Below are 18391 nucleotides of genomic sequence, written 5' to 3' on the forward strand. Positions count from 1 at the left end.
GGGGGGGGGCCAGAAGAAAAAAACCCCGGAAAGGAGCAACAGCCTCCAGCCCCCTCCCGCCTGCCTCCCCCTCGCTGCTCGCCGCTCCCTCCCGCCGGCCCCTCCCTCCCCCGCTCCCTCCCGCCTCTAATTCCTGCCGCTAGCGCGGAGCCTCATTCGGCCGCTGCCGGGGACTGGAATAGGCTGAGCCGCTCCGCGCCCGCTCCTGGATGGGACCTGCCTCGTCTCCCTGCGGCGGAGCCGCCCGAGCCCCGCGGGACCCCAGGTACGGCCCGGCTCCGAGCGCCGCTGCGGGGGGCGTCTCTGTGCGTGTGCATTCGCGCGCGCGCGCGCGTGTGTGTGTGTGTGTGTGTGTGTGTGAGTGTGTGTGTGTGTGAGTGTGTACGCGTGTGTCTGGGGCAGGGCAGCAAACGAGGGTGAGGAGACGTGCAGGGCTGGGGATCATGTTGGGAGCCGGGGAATAGCGGAGAGTCCGCTCTCGTCTGGAAGCATCTTGAGGCGGAGAGGACGAGGGAGCCGGGAAGGTGCGTGCGCGCGCGTGTGTATGTCGGGGAGAGTGAGGATGTGTGTGTGTATGTGTGTAAGAGGGGATGTGTGTGTGTGTGTGTATGCATGTGTGTGTGTGTGTGTGTGTGTGTGTGTGTGTGTGCGCGCGCGCGCGCTCGAAACTTGCCGGCCGGAAGCGCGCTGGTGTGTGCGTGTGCGCGTGTGTATATGTGTGTGCGTGTGTATGTCTATGTGTGTGTATGTCTATAGGTGTGCGCGCGCGTATGTGTGTTTATATGTGTGTGTCTATATGTATGCGTGCGTATCTATATATGTGTGTGTGTGTGTGTCCGCGCGCGTTGCCCCGCGGCAAGGCGCCGCGAGGGGAAAGCACCAAGCAAGGAGCCCTGGGGCAGGGCAGGAGGGAGGGGAAGGGGACCCGGACTGTGACACTGATGGTGGTGATGATGATGTTGATGCCCCCCGCCCCCCGCAATGCCGCAGGCTGCACACGGTGTCTCCCGGTCCGGCTGGCACAGCCCCGCAGCCCCGGGGGGGGGAGCCAGCCGCAGGGCCTCAGACAAGCCAGGCGGCGGCGCGGAGCTCCGGGCCGCCCGGGACAAAGGAGGCTCTTTAGCAAATGAGGTCACTGGCTCCGACCCCGGCCCTTCATCAGGGGAAGCGCCTTCCTCCTCCCCGCGGCAGCGCCTCGGCACTCGCTCCCGGGGAAGGACTTTCTTCCTCTCCATTTGTGCTGATGAGCCAATAAGAATTTCACAGACCATAGACCCTCCGTTAAGACATCAAATATTTTAATGATTTGATAATGAAACTGTTGAATGAAAAAAAAAAAAAAAGAAGCAATAACTAATTTGAAGCAGACAGGCTGATATAGACAAGTAGGTAAAAGCTTTTTCCTTCCTTCCTTCCGTCTAGCTTCCCTTCTTTCTTGACTCTCTGAGTATTTTCCAAGTGTATGTGTTTTCTCAGGTAACCACCTTGCCTTCTTCCTCCAGCCTTTCCCTTGCCAGTAAATAAGTTTTGTTTTTAACCAGGGGGTTATCCGAAGCCGGCCTCAATCTGTGCCTTTCCCACTGGGATTTGAAACACAAGTCCATGATTGTTCTGGGTCTTTGGATTTTTTTTTTTTTTTTACTTGGTCATGGAAATGCAGATGTTTTCTTATGAGCAAGAATTTTATAGCATGGCATCAGCACAATTCATGATGTTGGGAGATAAGCAATAAAGAACAGGAGAGAGAATAATGCAAGCGAGAGCAAAGGAAGCTGGCTTCATATCTTTTATCCAAGAAGCCTTTTTCAGCACATTTCTCAGCATACTCTAGAAAACTGAAGTTTCAGACTCCACTTTGAAAACAGCCTCCTTTGCTGTGGCATGAGAACAAAGAAATAAAGTTGCAAAAAGAAAGGACTGTGTTTCCACAAAGGCACGTAGCATTTTGTAGGAAAAAATGTTAGAAAGCACCTTTTCTCCCTATGACCCACGGGTTGTTGATTCTGGACAATGGGATCTGCATTCAAACCTGAAGCCTATCGCATAAAGGAATAAGTGTTATCTAAATATGCTATTTTTTTGCATCAACTTTGCTGAAATTTATAAAGTCTACTCATATAAGGTGGGGTTTTTTTGGTCTGAAAAAGCATTAAGATTTAGGCTTTTCATTACTACAGAAGCTATTACAATAAATGTTGTCAATAAACGGGCTAAGTCATTGCACTTTATGACCTGTCCTTTCCAAAAGAAGACCTTTATGGAAAAAGATTGATTGGGAGATAGAAGGACAGAAATATTTTGTTGCTGTACAATATGGAGCGATTACAAGGGTTAGAAAGATTTTTGTGATTTAGTTGATAAAAGTTTTTTTTTCACATGTTATCTGAGTTCAAGTGCAGTTAATGAGCCGTTTTAATAAAGTTTGACACATTTCCTTTTGTTCAGTTCAAGATATATGCCTGAACTTAAGAGTTCCTGCGGTTTAAGAGGCTACATTTTCTAAAGATCATTAGAAAAAATAATGAGACTAAACAAAATATATTTATATAGTGAAGTTGCCAGTGGTTTTTTCTTGGTTACAATAGATTAAAAAAGAGAGGGGCAGGATCCTTGCAATTCAGATATTGGAAATATAAAGTGATTTCAAACTTTTTTTCAGTAGTATCTCTTTTTGCCCAGGATACCTTAAAATTATTTGAATAGATTTTGAAAGTCACATGTTTGTCCTGAGTTTTCATTTGGACTTGTTTCACCCGAAAGAGTAAGCAGCATGCCTCTTACACACATTTCTGGGTGGCATAGCCTTCATGTTCATATTTAAAGCTCAAATTCCATATACCATTGTCATTATCATGCCTCTTTGTTTTAAAATGGCACTCCATTTTTCATTTTTCCTTTGCTGGGCCCAAACAAAATCCCACAGAAGTAAAAGGAAGGGCAGCCATTGACTTTAATAGACTTTGGATCAAGCCCTTTATGCATATGTTTTAAGAAGGTTTACTTTATATATAACTCCTAGCAGCTCATGCTGTGTCCATCTTACTTTCTATTTCATTTCTTCTCAATAAGTCTAATAATAAGTTGAATATATATTGCAAAAAATCTCCTTCCTTTTATGGAAAAAAATGTAACCCTATGTAGGATTCCAAAACATTCTACTAGAGTATATAGTTGTTGTTACATTTACAATACTGTTTTCCAAAACTGAATATACAGAATGATTAAATCCATTCATTTTTTGTTTCCATGTAAATAAAGAAATTAAATTAATTAGAAAATGACTATATGGTGATAAGACAGTTTTTGGTGTTTGTAAGGCAGAGGATAGGTTTTACTAAAGGCCTGCAAGCGTTTTGCAAAATAAATCATAAATTATTAGGATTTGTTATTATTTAAAATTGATCAGCAGGTCTACTTAAGCCTGTTACATATTTAGGTTTCAGAAAAAAATATAGGAATAGACATCAAAGAGGTGGAAATAATTTACTCGATTTCCTTCCAGTGTACCAAACTAGCCATTATGTACCTTAATATCTCCAAGGCCAGAGTGGCTGCAGTCATAAATAGACGAAAGATATAACTTTGCCTTTTCATGTATATAATGCTAGTTGGAAATTTGGGGCACTAAATATCTGGTAGCTGTTCTTTCAGGAATGTTACACATGCAAACACTAGAGGGCACTGATGCTCTTCTCTAAATCACTGCTTGTGGCCCATCTGCTTTTCAGGGCACTATGAAAAGACGTTTTGTTACCACCAGCATTGCTGGCCCTCTCAGGGGAGACAGAATTCAATCTAGCTGTGGTTCAGGCTAATGCTTAGGCAGTTTGTCAGGATTAACATCTTTCTAGTCAGTGGATCGTGTTACCTTCAGCATCATATTACCACCTTGGAGTTCACTACAAAGTTTGAAATCGTGTAACTTTAGATTGTCTGAAGAGTGCCACAGCTGGAGTCTAGGTGTAAAAATAAACAGCATCGCTTCTCCCAGCAGCAGTGATTTTTGAGGGATTTGTTTTCTCTTTCTCTTTCTTCCAAAAAAAGAGTATTACTTTATGCCATAGCAAAGGAAAAAAAGAGAAAGAAAAAGTAATACGCAGGAAAAGAAAGGTAACACTAGTATATTCTTCCCGAAGGATATTGAGGACTACCGAGAGAAATTTTAGATAAGAAAATAGGCATTTATTTCCCTCAGAGGGCCATATTCTGCTCTAGTGTGCCCAGAGTGAATGCATGCCATTAGATTATGCACCAGTGCAATTAAGTCCAGTGTTTTGGCCAGCTGCCATTTGGGTTTATAAAGTGAAGCTCCAGCTGATAGTAGAACATACGCTGTTACTAATAACATGCAGACGGGCATAAAAATAAGTGTCAGTTCTAAATATTAGTGAATGAAATTGTAAATTGATCTGTAATTAGCACATAGCATCATTTCTGATTCAGCGTTGTCACCACTCGAGCCAATATCCAGGCCTGCAACCCAAAGTTTAAGTGACTTACAGAAATGGATGGTTATTATTGCAGCACCTGAAATGCTTATGAATACAGTGTAATGGTAGTTATAATGGCTAATATGAATCACTTAAGTGTGCAATGATTAGAGGCTTGCTACATACTTAAAGGAAAATATCTCTGCAGGGGCTTCCTGAAATGTCTTGTGCAGTTTGAGACCCTTCCTCTCTCATCCCCAGTGCAACCATAGAGAAAGTTGTTCGTTGTGCTTGTGGTGGGTGGATGGTTAGTGTTGCCAGTGGAGCACTAATAGCCCACAAGGGACTATTGGGGTTTGGTTGTTATGCTGAGAGGGCTTCCCAGCTTGCAGCCAGCTCTCATTCAGAGCCTAATATTAGATGGAGAAGGCATTGGCACTGCTGAGCTGTAACTGTGGAAGAACAAGGCATTATGCCTGCTTTTACCTGACAAAGGAGAAATAGTTTCTTCCATAACCGCATGGATGGTGCAGTGGCTTTTCCATTTCCCAACCCCACAGCGCTCAGCTAGCTCCCTCAGCCATAATTTAGCTCTTAAGTTTTAAAGTGCTGCCTTAAGCAAATGCTAGTTTGTCGCTTCAAACTTTTGCAGTGAGAAAGAACCCTCTTCCTTTTGAATCAGCAAAAGAGTTCATCAAAGTTCTTAATTGTATTGGAATGGAAGGTTTGAGTTGAAGTAGTAGAAATCAATGTAAATGGATTATAGGAACACGGATTAAGTAACTGAGTAGAAAAGTGTGCGAAGGATTGTCCAAAATAACTGGTTTAATGCTACTATGTTTCCAACTATAATTTATTTTTTAAATGATGACATAGCAGTTCATCGACCAAAAAGTAAAATGCGCCAGAAATGAGCATATGTGCAGTTACTACGTTTACAGAAAAATGTTTGGATTGTGCAACTTTAGCTCATTGAGAACTGGGTTAGTACATAGTGGGTGTGTCTACATGTGCATGTCAATGCTCAGTAGATTAATTTACTGCATATTAAAGTGATGCATAAAAATGGTGACATGTTAATGTGCAGTAAAATAGTCTACTGCTCATTAAGCAATACTAAAAAAGCATGAAAATGTGTTACTGAGCATTAGTGCAACCTAATGAGCATTAATTTGGTACCTCACATTGGAGGTGCTAAATTTAATGCGCATTAGACAACACGTATTAATGCACATGTAGACATGCCCATTGTGAAGCAGACAACACTAAAGTGTATTGCTGCTGATTACTGAGCGCACGGTGTAGAAAGTATCCATATGACTGGAAAGTAATTTCAATTCAGATTTCATACATTTGGACAGGTAAGACCTAACCTTGCTCTCAACAAATCCTCTCGATGCCAGTAGGAGAGAAGGCACCACATTGCTCAAACACTGGGGTAATGTACAGAAGGAATTAAATTTGTTATCCCTTTAAAACACAATTTGCAGAATTTTAATGTTTGTAAGAGTTGACAACTTGTTGACAGAAAAAACAGCAGTAAGTAGTTCCATTTATCCACTGGCCTTGTGCAATGCTGTCAGTGCAAGATTTCCCATGGTCCTCTGCCAGTTCTAGGTATTGCCTCTAGGCGTGGGAAGTTACTTCTTCCTCTGGTCCATAGCACTCTTGGTCTTTTGCCTGAAACCAACAACTAAAGTAAAGTTACAGGTTTATCATATATAGAATGTTTTTTTTGTCCTCTTAGAAGTGTAATGAGTTCAGAGTTTCACTTCACATGGGCTCTTAAAACAGCCATAGTTGGGTGGAACCGAAGAAGTTCCTTATCCTGTTACCAATTATATGAGTTGCTGAAGAGATGTTTCCTATATATGATCGAAATGAGGTTGCTGTTGAGTATTTTTAAATGAAATAAAAATCTAGAAACATTTTAATTGGTCTCCATGGCTAAGTGAAATACTTAAATGTATGCATGTATATAATTCTGCCAAGAATAAGTCATTAGTTCAGTGTAAACCAAAAATGATAGCTCTATCTGAATCAGGAAACTAAACCTTATTTCCATTAATGCTTAACTTTTTTATTAATGCATACACGTGCCAGCATTAACTCATAAATTTAAATGGTCTGTCCCGTCTTGATTTAAAGTAATTATCTCGAAGATCTTAGGTGCTGGATGAATAACTGTGTTACCTCTTTCCTCTTTTTTCATCTACCCATTTTTTCTTGAAGGTAGACATTGGAAGGCAAACAAAAGAAATGGATTTGTGCAAACTTGGTTTGGTATTTGGTGTTATAATGTTAGTACCAAGTTAAATATATATTTATAAAGTTGCCAGGATATTTTAAACTATAATAGTCCCTGGAAAAGTAGTTTCAGAATCAAGCCTTCAGGTTTTTCTCCCCTTAGATGATTTCAACATATTTGATAGGCAAGTAGATAGTGTGTCTTCTAGAATGTTATTTGAAGAGGATTATCTTTTATCTCAGACAATATAAAAGGATAAAACTTTTAATTTATTTAATAAAAAATGAAATTCAAAAGGGTTTATGCATTGGTTTTGAAACAAATGATTTAATAATTTAAGATAAAAAATTAAGTAAACATGCTACCTTTTTGTGATAGAAGGTTTCTTACTGGCATTATTTTAAAATTCATTCTTGTTTATACAGGACTATATTTTGCCCTCCTTTAGACCATGTGTGGAAATACAACATTTTAGCAAAGATGTGGGACAACTTTTGATACCTTTACTTATTTTGAAACCCTGGCTTCCACAGAAAGTTCCACTGACTTCTAAGGACTAAAATAATGCTAAACAAGACTAAAAGTATCAGAGCCCGGCTGTTCAACAGCACCTGCAGACTTCCTATCAAATTATCCTCTTCAGTTTTCATAGACCTTTGTGTGTCTGGTTATAGGCAGAGTTTTCATATCAGCTCTTCCCCTCTGTCAACGTATTATTCTCTAGTTAGGAATTGACTATTATCATTCAGCTCATTTTGGCTCCCCAGACAAGATGGACTTCAGTGGCTTTCTTTACTGGGATTATTTTGTACCCTGGGTAGTTACAATTATGTGGAAGAATAATCCATATTGGGTTGAATTGGTAGATTCATTCCAGAGTAATCAAGAGCTCTAGTTACAGTTATATGTCCCCATCTCTCATTTAATGGTGAGCAAAACAATACAACCAAAATAAGAATTAACTCAGACGTTCATCCAAAATACAACATAACCTGAACAGAAATTAATTTGAAGATACTTTGTCCTCTCCCATTATTTTTCAGTTTTGCCTAGGTTTTTTACAACTGCACTTCCCTTTAAAGCCAAACAGTTCTAAATTATTGAGAGAGAATTACTGTTATTGCAAGATTTCAAGGACAGTCTCCCAGGATTTAGAGGTTCAGGAAAACTTCAGTAGGGTTTGAATAAAATCCATATGTAAGGGTTTGTTTCAAATGGAAAATACTTTGTACTTTGTCTATCATTAAGTGTTCTACCACTGCCCTAGTTACAGAGTAGGTAGCCTAGAGAATAAACTTGGTTAATATACTGTGCAATATTTTTCTTTGTGATCATAACATTATATAGCATTTTTCTCTTTAAAGAGAAACACAGTAAAGTATAACACAAATCCATTTATATAAAAAAGTTTGATTAGATAGTAAGTCAAGTAATTAGAGATCAAACTAGATGATTGTAATGGTCACTTTTGGCCTTAAAATCTATTAGGTGTCTTATATTTATTTTTAAAAGGTACATTCATAGGCAGTGAAGGCCTATTGAATGTAGGGTCTTTGTAGGTGAGTATTGATTTACTGTAGTGTAAAAAGTTTTATATCCTGGGTTTCGGGGTGGGGGGAATCAATGCATTGAAAGATAGCCAATTTCAAACCCAAATGGAAATGAAACATTTGGAACTTCCACCTCCATCTTGAAACTTCCCAGCTTTCTCATTTTCCTGTGCCCTTTTCACAAAGGATCTTGCACTATTTTTAAAGAAAATGTTGACAGGCTCCACTATGGTCTCCCTTTTTGTCTTCCCTCTCTAACATGCTCTCACTTTTCCCCTTTTGGCCATGCAGAATTTCCCTCTTGTTCTTTTTGTCCCAGGTGGAGGTTTCTTTATCCTTCTGTCCACTTGACATTCCATGTATACCACTCCACACCTGACCTTTCTCAATCAGTTCAGTCATACAACTCAGTCACACTCTGATACGCCCTCTTCCATAATAAAATATGACCCAAATTGATCCCTTATCTCTTCCTGACTGCCTCCCATTTCTGTTACTATGATCACTATCATTGTTCTTCAAGTGCTATACTTTCAAGGTTGTTCTTGACTGCTTCTTTGTTTTTGTCTTTCCAGATCTAATGCATATACATTCTTTTGCTTTTTTCTGCAGAGTTTCTAAGAGTTATTCTTTTTTATCTATTGAGGCTAAAAATTAAAGCCCTCATTATCCACTCCACCTTGAATAATGTTACTGCCTCCTTGCTAGTTTCCTAGACTCCCCCATCAACTCTTTGGATCAGTCAACTGCCCTAACCTTAGAGCATGTTCCCTACCCATTGGCTTAAGTATATCGCAATCTTTTTGTATCATTTCATTAGCTTTTCTGTTGCCTGCAGTTTAAACTTCTTGTCATCACTTTCAGGACCGCATAACTCTTCCTTGCAATGCCAACCTTGTCACTTCTCACGTCATCATCTCTGCCTTTAAACATTTTTACCACATACCCTTTCCTTCTGAATGCATAGAGTGCTAGAAGTACTCCTTCTAAAAGGATCTGAAATGCATTAGGCATTACTCCTCTCCCCTCTCAACCTCCTCTCCCCATTTAGCTGTTAGACCCAAAATGAATAAGCTCCTCTCTTAAATCCACCATGCTGTACCAGTCCTCACTGGTTAACTGAACGGAGGTTAATGTCTGCTACTTGTCCCTTTAAACACATTTCTAAGTTTATAAGGTTTCAAGGTCAGGACTTAGCTTTAGTTTGTTTGTTTGTTTAGCTAGGTGTATGGCAAAATCGTAGAAATTATTAATACAGGAAACCCTCACTATTTGCGGGTTCGGCATTCACAGTTTCAAATATTCTTGAATGCTGAACCTGCTTCTTAAATACACTTAAAGGAGCTACTTGGGAGCTCCATGCTTGCCGCTGCTGGCCCCCCACGACTGTCAGGCTCCTGCCATCGCCAGAATAGCTGTGCCCCCTCCCCAGTTGCCGGGGGCACTGAGTTCATGAACGCAGTGCCTTATTCATGGGTTTCGCCATTCGCATGGGGATACGAGAATGTATCCCCTGCAAATGGTGAGGGTCGCCTGTAATAGTGAACAGGTTTTTGTGATTAAATATTTTCTGTGGATTAAAAGCAACAAAATCCAACCTTCACATAATTGATTCAGACCAAGACATTGTCAATCATAGAAAAAATAATGAAAATACCTGTTAGGTCACTGCAGGTGCTTAATGAAATGCTAACTAAATGCACAGTAACTATAGTTACTGTACAGGAGTGCCAGCACATGGGTTTTTTTGTAACACTTAGTGGTCAGTAGCCTAATAACACTGTGCAGTAGTGTATTAGCATGGTTTTTGACTGGCACGCTACTACACAGTAAGCATCTCATGTAGATGTGCCCTGCCTGTTATTAAATTGTTCTGTTGTCTTTATGTAGAATATGTGATGTGTAATGTGTTTGCTGTCTTTGTACAATGTGTCACTTACAGTGAGAACGAAAAAAAAATGATGGGTGCCTTAATTTCCCTTGTTTCATATGTTTGCACAGTTTATAGTTTGCGTGGCTCAAGTTCTTCAGTAACATACATGAATGAACTCTATTAATGCTTGAAACCCAGAGGTTGATTTCATACTCCTGTAGGGTTTTTTGATTCTGTAGTGTGTTCAAAAATATCACATATGAGGTGGCAGCTGGTATTATCAAGGATGGATGGATTCTGCTGGAAGAAAATTAAAGTACATTTTGGATGCTAATATGTCAGATATCCCTTTGTAACCTCACAAATGGAGATCTCAGGTTTGGAAAGTTATGAAAGCTTACAATTTATGTGTGGAAGTACCCTTTCAAGATTTATTGGTTCACTGATAGACTGATATAATTTTTTGACAAATATATTTTTAAATTAGTTATGTGCAGAAGAGAGTCCTAGGATTGCTAATCTATTGTATGCATGACATCAATTAACATTCGTCAAATGAAAAAAAGAACAGAGGAAAGATAATTAATAATGAAGGCCTTAATTTGGAAAACCATCTCTTTTCATGGAAATCACTTATGCACATGTTTAGGTGCTTAATTTTATTTAGAATAAGTGATCATGATTGAAATGTAATCTGCACATACTTGAAAACAGGCTAACAACAGAATACCTTTCAATTCCAGAGGTCACATTTGTCCAGGAATAAAACATTTTATCTCAGGACCAAGTACAGTCATTCATATCTATTGTCCATGTCTATTGTTCTGGGATAAACCTGACAAAAGCTGTGTACAGACATCCAGTTTCTCCTGGGACAGTTGCTGCTGTTGATAACCTGGGATAACAGAGAGCTGTTGATAACCTGGAATCAACTAGGATTCAATGGCTTCTGGGACAGTTCTTCCTGGTAGAGCAAACTTCTGTACAAGTGCCTTCTGAGTGAAGCTACAGCACAGTCCTCTGGCATCCGGGTGTGCTTCCTTCCAGTTCCCTCACCCGCATGGGTCCAGGGACTCTATCACTTGGGCTGGACTCTGCTGCTCCAGCCAGGCAGAGCCCAGCTAGCTCACCTGGGCTCTTCACAATCTCCTCCTGGTGCAGGGAGACAGAGCCTGGGAGGTGGTCTGGGAGGCAGCCAATCAAGACTGCCTCTGTGCTGCTGTCATCTCTTGCCAAGCAGATTGTGAGCCTGCAGAGCAGGCTGAGATGTGTGCATAGTGGCCTCCTGGTGCATGCTAGCTCAGCATTCAAACGTCTGTTCAGGGGTCTCAGGGTAAGTTTTTCTACCAAGAAAACAAATCTGGGAGTATTCTCCCAGATCATTTGAACATGTATGCAGCCAAAGGTTCACAGGATAAATACTAACAGTTTATCCTGGGATTGCCTTGAATCATTGAATCAATAGCAGAAAAGTAGTAGTGCATTCAGCTGCTCACTAAACCCTGATTAGAGCAAGATGTGTGCATGCTTGTCCTGGGATATTTCGGTTGCTGGAAAAACACTGGCATAACTTATCCAGGGACAAATGCAATGTGTGTTCCTAGCCTAGGAGCCCATCTACATGTGATGCTATGTCGCTGTAGTAATGCACTATGGCAACGTAGCATCTGCGGGCATCTACCCCTGACCAGCAGCTACTTCACCATAGTGACATGCTTCCCCCGGTATAGCGCACCGCTACAGCAAAGTAGCTGCTAAAAATAACCATGTGCCACGTGTACAGTACAGTATGGACCATTACTGCACGGGGATTTAGTACTTACAAAAGGAACAACATAACCATAGCTACATGTATATATGTGCCCTAAGTGATCTAAATTCTGCCTACAGTCATTCTGTTATAACTGGCAATACTTAAGGCAAAGAAGTTATTCTGATTTTCAACAGTAATATTTAAGAAAGAACTCTGCCAGTTTTTTTTTTCTTTAATGTAGCTTTGCTATTATATTACCTGGATTTTTTTTTAGTAGTGACCTTCCTGTAAGAATGTTTTTCATGATTAAACAGACTTCTGAGGTGAGCTGCATTAGGCATGCAATACACACACTATCGTATGTGAGAAATTGCACTAATATAAGTTTAATTTTCCAATCAAATTGAACAAGAAATGAGTTTGGCTGAAATAATCAAGTCTATAGCGAAAATGCCAAGTCTGATACTTACCAAGATGTGACAGTTGCTCGTTGTCATGACCTTGTTTTTTTTATGTTTAGCTAGAGGTCAAAAAAGGATGCTAGCTGTAATTACTCCTCTCATAAGATTCTGTAGGCCAGCCACTGCAGCAGACTTGAACCAGATTGTCTACATATATCAGATTACTAACTAAACAGCCTCCAATCTATATTCACATAGCCATTAAATGCTGTTTTTTATGACCAACATTAATATAAACAGATAGTGACATAATCTAGCCTTTATGAACCTCCCTTTTATACCTGAAGCAAACTAGAAAATTATTTTTTGAAGATAGTAGACATTGAGGAGTGTGTCTAATATTGAACTGTTATTTTATATTTTCTTTCACCCATAATTATAAAATTACTACTTTTACTTTCATAATTTTTCCCATGATGTTAGCGCCAAAGTCACCTGAAAACTAATTCAGTTGTACTACACACATCCCACTTTCAAGTTCAATGAAATGAATAGAGCCTTCCATTGTAAACTTTCTGCATTTTCTTACAAATATTCCACACACCACCTGAACATCTCTGACAGCTTATTACTTCTGATGTAATGCATGTCAACAGTTTCTTGTATGTAAGGTCAGCGGCCTATATTCATCTCTTATTTTTCAATTCTTCTTTCTAGGTAAGATGATGCACAGGTTGTTTAGGAGTTACTCTTTTGGATAGTTTCCTATTTCACCTGTTTTTATGCATCTAGCCCCTGTGACTGAATAGAATACAAATAAAATCCTATACACATTAACCTCTTCTGCCATTCTTCCCAAACCATTATGCACGTTTCCCCTTTGGGGTTGCGTAAAAGGCCACAAGCTTTATTATACAACAAATTAGTAACACAGCAAATGTTTACATTAAAAGACATTAATTCATCAATATATCCACATGCACAAAAACAATGTGTCTGCTATCTTTAGTAATCCATTAAGACTTCTGCAGCCTGCACCTTTATGAATTGAGATGTCAGTTTGAATTACCTGATTCTTTTTCCCTTTGGGTCTTAAAGGAAGAACACCTTTCTGTCACGAATGATATAACAGAAGTCCTCTCTCAAACTGTTTTCAACAGTTTGGTGAGGCTACTTCTACCAATCACTGGCAATATCAGGAATGTGAAATGATCAAGTCATGTCTCCTCTGGTTTGTTTTAATTACCTTCCTGTCCCCCTGGGTTTCTAATTCATAACACAAAAATAGGAAATTTCATGAGGACAAGTCAAGAAATTCCATCAAAATATTTTTTCCATATCTTGAGTGGTGTGTGTTTCTAGAGAGGAAGGACTGAAAGTCTGGTGAATGCACTGATTGATTTTGGTAGTGTAAGAGTGATGTGGCCCTGTCAACTGATGGTTGAGAGGAAAGGGTTTCTTAGGGTGATAACATTTATTGGACCAACTGTTTAGTTGGGATAGAGTTAGACAAGCTTTCAGATGCAAGACATTGTATCCCAGCTACAAGGTAGGTCCAATACAAGATACTGCCCTAAGAAATCTTTGCCTCTCTCATTGATTGTTTTTCTCATTGTAACAAAGGTGTATTCTCATTACTAGACTGAGGGAAGAATCATGCCCCATTTGTACGATAAACTTGTATTAAGTTTAATTTGTCAGAAATTTTTAAGTATATTGACATTTTTGAGTTGTGTTGTGTGAAAAAGAATGTAAGCTCAGGCCTCCATGGGGGGAACGCTTGGAAAAGTTGAAAGATATGGTTTTGTATTTCAAATAGTTTGCTCATCCAAAGTATTCCATGCCCAAATGATCTGTCATTTTTGGGAGGGAAGATTAGGTAGAATCTACAGAGATGGGAACACCTTTGAGTCATTGAGTCCTAAACCTTACAGCAGCTGGAAATGGCATTGTAGTAAGACCGTTTCTCCAAAAATCCTCTTCAGCACCTTCTTGACTTTTTATATACTTGGGTCCACTTCATTTCCTGTCTCCATGAACCAATGTCAAATTCTGTGAATATAGGTTTTCTGGTGTCACTTATGACAGCGAGGGGAGAGATGCAATCTGTACCCTAGCCTACACAACATTTCTACAGCTCTCATTTATACAGCTGTCCAGAATTATGATGAATATTGTGACAAGAGCTGTACAAAGACAGTTAATCTCAAACACGGTAGCCGAGTTTCTGCTTCTCATCGGACCCCACCCTTGTCCAGAGCTTCCCTTCATGATGTTGTTTGCCACTGTGTAGAGTTTTGAAGTACATTACTTCAATAAGGTGGATAGAAAACTGGCTGGATCATCAGGTTCAAAGGGTAGTAATCAATGGCTGTATGTCTAGTTGGCAGCTGGTCTCAAATGGAGTGCCCCATTGGTTGGTCCTGGGGTTGGTGTTGTTCAATATCTTCATCAGTGACTTGGAAGATGTGATGGAGTGCACCCTTAGCAAGTTTGATGATGACAAAAAGCTGGGGGGAGTCATAGATATGCTCGAGCGTAGGGCTAGGATTCACAGACACCTAGAGAAATTGGAGGATTGGACCAAAGGAAATCTCACAGGGTTCAGTAAGGACAAGTGCAAAGTCCTGCACTTTAGGACAGAACAATCCCATGCACTGGTGCAGGCTGGGGACCCATTGGCTAAGCAGAAACTCTGCAAAAAAGGACTTGGGGTTACAGAGGGCAATAAGCTGAATATGAGCCAAATGTGTCCTTGTTGCAAAGAAGTGTAATGGCATACTGGGCTGCATTAGTAGGAGTGCTGCCAGCAGATTGAAGGAAGTGACTATTCCCCTCTATTCTGCACTTGTGAGGCCACATATGGAGTACTGTGTCTAGTTTTGGACCCCCCACTACAGGATGTGGATGAGATTGGAGAAATTGGAGAGACTCCAATGAAGGACACCAAAAATGGTGAGGGGGCCTGGACACATGACTTATGAGGAGAGGCTGAGGGAACTGGGCTTATTTAGTCTGGAGAAGAAAAGATTGAAGGGGGATTTAATAATATCCTTCAGCTTCCTGAAGGGGGGATCCAAAGAGGATGCAGCTAAACTGTTCTCAGTGGTGACAGATGACAAAACAACGAGTGATGGTCTCAAGTTGCAGTAAGGGAAGTTTAGATTAGATATAAGGAAAAACTTTCTCACTAGGACGGTAGTAAAGCACCGGATCAGGTTACCCAGAGAGGTGGTGGAATCTCCTTTCTTTCAGGTTTTAAGACCTGGCTAGACAAAGCTTTGGCTGGGACGATTTACTTGGGGATGGTCCTTCTTTGAGCAGAGGATTGGACTAGATGAGCTCCTGAGGTCCCTACCCTAATTTTCTATGGTTCTATGAATAATAGAACAGCTGTTGTTCAAGTGTTTTAGGTAATTTCTCTTAGAAACCTAAAACATTTTTATAGCTTAATGTAGAGATAGGTCCTCTCTAGAGCTTCAGTTCATTCTTCAGAACGAATATGCCAGGGTAGTCATGCAATAAAAACAAAACTTGTAGAATACATACATTTGTTATCAGAACAGCATTGAAGTATGCAAGGTATTTGAGACCACGAGAGTTGTGCTTACATCTTTTAAAGAGCAAAACTTTTTTTTTCTGATTAGGGGATGATAATGAGCATGATAACGTCTAAGCCTTGAATTTTCTCAAGTTTAGTGAAAACCTGAAATCTTGTCCACATTGACTGTATAATGATCCTTTTGAAAATGTATTACATTTAAGAAAATACATTCTTTGAAGCCTTGATGTGTTTGGAGAGACAAGTAATCCAAATGTTTACTATTGGCTAGCAGTGCAAATTGAAAATCAGAAAATAGAAGACAATTTTAGTGTTTGTTTGATGAATAAGAATTGGGTGTGCCTGAATGAGAACTGTAAAATGTATGTCTGCTGTTAAGTATACTAAATACTTTTGAGTTCCTACTTTTGAGGGATTTTTAATGGAGGCAATTATAAAAGAAGATTTCAAAGCTTTAGTGCAGGACTATACAAGAATTAAGTTCCAGAATGTAGTTTTTTGGAGAAAATGTGTGCAAAGTATTTTAAAACCGGTGTTAGCTCTGGCATTCTGACCTCACCTCAACTGGAGTTTCTCACTTCTGAAAATCAGGTTATGATTTTTCAAGGGTGTAATCCCTCTTGTTTGAGTAGGATGCATGCCATTTTTGTGTAGAATGCGGGTGTAATAGGTTCAGGTGATAGTCACTATTCTGTCATGCACTGCAGACCTGGGCTCTTTGTCTGCGGAGTAGATGGCCAGGGGAAGAGGCATTGGGTCTGTGATTGTGTAGACCTAGCAATTAGGAAATCTCTCTTTCGGGGTTCATAGGATCTGTGTTCTACAGTTCCACAGCTTGCAAGCAAGCTGAGTGTGTGAATTTGTTCCTTCTTCATGCTCTGGGTAGAAACATCTATTTATTCTGGCTTTTTGCAGAGGAGGGTATTTTATTCCAAGACATAACAATTCTAACTGCATTTACATTTTTAAGTAAAAATGTCCTATTTCCTCCTAGCTCTAATGCAGTGATCACAGTTATCAAGAGGGGTTATATTTCCAGAAACTGGAGGCAGAGTTATGAGTGCCAAAAGGACATGTATTTCCACATACAGATTCTGTTCCCTGCATTCAGTTAATGTCATATGCCTGCACACGCAAATTGGTGGGAATCTGTTGTAATTGGCATGTGTACTCGAGTATGCATTTTTGGACGTGGAATGGACATCACAGTTTGAAAAACTGGCGCTAAATATGGATTTCTTTTCTGACATGGAAACCTTGTTAACTCAGTTAGAAAGCCACTTCATTATGATGATCTGTTATAGACACAAGTGGCTGATTCTGCCCCATGCTAGGTATGTGATGTAAATATGAAGACAAGTTAATTCAATTAGAAAAATCCCCCCCTCTCCCCCTGCCCGGCGGAGGGTGGAGCTTGATTTAATGCCTATAATCCTGCCTCCCACATCTGCGATACAAGACTGACTCACTGGTTCAGCACCATAAAGCTGATATTGCAAGTCATGTTTTAAGTGCTGGAAAAAACTGGATCTTGCAAAAATGCTTTTGGCAGTGAGAAAGGGTTAAGCCAAGTATAGGCCAGATTGTCTGGAGCTTCGAACTGCCAAGTTCTACATCAAAAAAGAATTACAGCAACTCCTTGATCAAAGCTCAGGTAATTTAATTATTTGCTGTCATGGATCAAGGGGTCCTTGAACAAGCCCAGGATGTCTGGCTATTAGAATATGGGGAATTTATTGTTTCATTCCTGTTAATACTCCAACATCAAAGAGAGTTTGTCCTATAAACAAAGCAGCCAGAAGTCAAAGAATTCAAGCAAAGGCTGGAGAGACAAGCAGACAGAGGAGAGGCTCGTTTCCCCCACACCGTTGTGAGCTGGAAATTAAGGTGATTCCTGTGTGGTGAGATATTTACCATTGTGATTTCTTGTGTTTATTTTATGTAACTAAACATCTGGACTATGTCTTGCAAAGCACTGAATGAAATGCTGAGCTTCCTCAACACCTGTAAGCCCATTCATTTTAATATTGTTGCTTATTTTAACATTGTTCTGTAGTCTGCTTTGTAAATCATTCCATAGTTACTTCTTAATAAATATACATCTAAATGACAGGGGAAACTTTTACATATATTGAGTGTTATTTTAAAGCTGTCATCTGGCATAAACTGCCTATGTTAAGGGTGATCAGAGGAAAGCTCACAAATCTACTAGAGTCGCCAGAGCCTCTAGCCTAATGGTCTAATGACTAGAATTTATGGGCAAAGAATATACCCTGATCCTACTGTCTCCGTGTACAGAACTTCTGTTAAATTGATGACATTTGCTTTATATATGGAAGCAATAAGGATGAGGTCCAGAATACCCCAAGAAATCCAGCTGTAAATGTATGTGGGGCATCAAAGAAGATGTTGAAGCTGATATAATAGCTGATTCTCTTTTATTGACCCACGAGGGCATGAAGCCAGGATCCTGCGTTATCCAAGCAACATCTGCTTGGCATTACTAACACTTGAAACATGGCAGAGAGCTGCACAGTAACACAAAAGAGTCCCAATTCTCAAAAAACAAGCAGG

At 40.0% G+C, this 18391-nt stretch overlaps 1 protein-coding gene across 4 annotated transcripts in view; it reads left to right on the plus strand.

Annotated features, from left to right (window-relative positions):
* The first annotated feature begins 139 nt into the window (after positions 1 to 139).
* Positions 140 to 18391, plus strand: part of CDH11 (cadherin 11) — a 116399-nt gene continuing 98147 nt past the window's right edge. For 2 of the 4 annotated variants that reach the window (XM_006016418.2, XM_025214327.1), the window contains exon 1: positions 140 to 265. The gene's annotated coding sequence lies outside the window, so the exon portion shown is untranslated. Of the gene's footprint in view, positions 266 to 454; positions 525 to 1193; positions 1386 to 18391 lie in introns of those variants that run through there. The other 2 variants (XM_025214314.1, XM_025214320.1) reach the window with 2 other exon arrangements.

This window comes from Alligator sinensis, unplaced genomic scaffold, assembly GCF_000455745.1.
Source record: "Alligator sinensis unplaced genomic scaffold, ASM45574v1 scaffold349_1, whole genome shotgun sequence".
NCBI lineage: Eukaryota > Metazoa > Chordata > Crocodylia > Alligatoridae > Alligator > Alligator sinensis.